Source organism: Setaria italica, chromosome IV, assembly GCF_000263155.2.
Source record: "Setaria italica strain Yugu1 chromosome IV, Setaria_italica_v2.0, whole genome shotgun sequence".
In the NCBI taxonomy this organism is placed as follows: Eukaryota; Viridiplantae; Streptophyta; class Magnoliopsida; order Poales; family Poaceae; genus Setaria; species Setaria italica.
In genome coordinates, this window is record NC_028453.1 from 26,503,085 (window position 1) to 26,505,229 (window position 2,145).

The following is a 2,145-nucleotide window of genomic DNA, read 5'->3' on the forward strand; positions in this document are numbered from 1 at the left end:
ATCAATACAACATTGGTGGATTGCAGGTAGTCGGGCAGGTAACTGAGGTGGAGAGAATGACTACAAAAGTTGTGCAGCAGCAGCTGCCAGCAATTGAGGAGGTCATCAAGATCAAGGATGACGAAGAACCTCCCATTGCTAGGGTCAACCACGTCAGCGCACAAACTACCCAAGTGGCGGAGACGGTGACCAAAGTCGGCGAGGATCAAACTGTGATCCAACAAGCTACGCTGAAGAAGCTGTCACTCACTGTCAAGCCCATGCACTTGGCGGGGGAGCCCTCTTTGAAGATAAAGAGATCCTCAAAGTAAGTACTAGAACTTCATTTGAGTACTGATTAAAAGTTGATATTGCCTTGTAGTATGTTTTTCTGACACTTTGTCTTTTGCAAGAAATCCTCCAGCACGGAGATTGGAGGCTATAGCTCGAAGTCTTCGACCGACGACAGTAGCTACTCGGGCCTAGACATCATCCCGGTGCCAACATCAGCCCGGTTTTGTATCCCTTATTGCCACGTTAATGCATGATGTAATTGTGTCACTGAATGATTTTTTAGTGCCAACCCCCGAACTGTCAGTAGCCGAGGCCATCGCGGTGACTATGTTCGATGTTGTGGCTACTCTTGTAGCCCCCAAGGTGGAGGTAGGCATCGAAACTGCGGTGGTGACTACTTCTTGTGTCGTGGCTACTCTTCTAGCCTCCAAGCTAGAAGTAGAGGTTGAAGTAGCTGGAGTCCTAGAGGTGTTGGCCTCCATCTCGCCTTCTGAGGTGGGTCCGTCAACCAGCCGCTTCGTGGCCTCCATCTTGCCTTCGGAGGCGGGTCCGTCGACTAGCCGCGCCTTGGTTCTGCTCAGTGCAACGATCATCGAGGAGCACGAGGAACCATGGATAGCTGAAGGGGTGAACTTGGAAGACATCCAACTCATCGCGGATCCACTGCTCACCATAGAGAGGGAGGCCACAATGATGGAGATGTACCACTGTGTAGGCAAATATGCAGTGGTAAGACTCCTTCTGCTTTGTCCACTACTTGAAATTAGTACTTGTATCTTGACATGAGTACTTGCTCTATTTTGCAGGATCTGATCAAACGCTCACTCCAGAAGTTGGAGATGCTCCGAGGCTTTGGCGACACCATCATGGAAGCTCAGGCACTCGAGCAGGAACTTGCCAAGGAGCGGGAGTACTCCTCCCATCTTCTAATGAAATATGACGGCCAAGCTACCGAGTACTGCAACCTTGTCCAACAAGCTGCGGAAGAGAAAGATTGCCTCCGGAAGTGCAACAGGATGTTGAAGCATCAGCTGAGAGGTAACTTGTCTTCCCTATCCGGTCTTCGAGTACCAATTGTGCTTGACTGAATTGTTTCTTGTGTTGTTCTTGTAGCGCTTGAAAAGACCAAGGAAGATCTCCAAGGCTGAGCCACTGATTGGAAAAACTCCTACTACAGGGTGAAGGACCAGCACGACAAACTGTTTGCTCTGTATGACAACTTGGAGCACCACCTGGAGAAGGAGATGAAGATGTGCACCGATGGAGAAATTGACTTGGTGAACGGCATGAAGACTCTCTGGGAACACGAGATTGAGTTGATGGCTACAAAGCTTGCTCTGAATGAGCTAACTGAAGCTTTTCAACCATTGCTGATATGGTAGAGCCCCTAGTAGAAGGCGTGGAGCCCCGTCCTCTGGCAAGATACTCAAGGAAGTACCTACCAAGATTACCGGCTATGTCCAAAAGATAGGCGAGTTGGTCCCAAAGCAATTGCTAGCTATTGTGATGTCTTTCCACCTGTAGTTGGACCTAGCTCTAGTTGCGTGGGGATAGCACAAGACTATTCTGATGAGCAGTTTCAGCAGTATCTGCAATAGGTGGCCCATATCGCCAAGGAAGTAGCCAGTCAGTTAGAGCTTGAGTAGTCTCTGCAGAGAGTAAACATGAGTTCATTGTAATATAAGCACATTGTGAATGGAAAGTAAATTATTTGAAGTCTTGTTGCAAGTTTTTTTTGCTATCGAATTATGTGTGTTTTTGTTTAGTGCATCTCATGAACTACCCTAATAACTGCTTGTGCAGTCGTCGTGAGTGTCTGCGCACAAGGCTACTCTTGTGAGCCTCCTCAGATACACGGTGTAGAGTACCTTA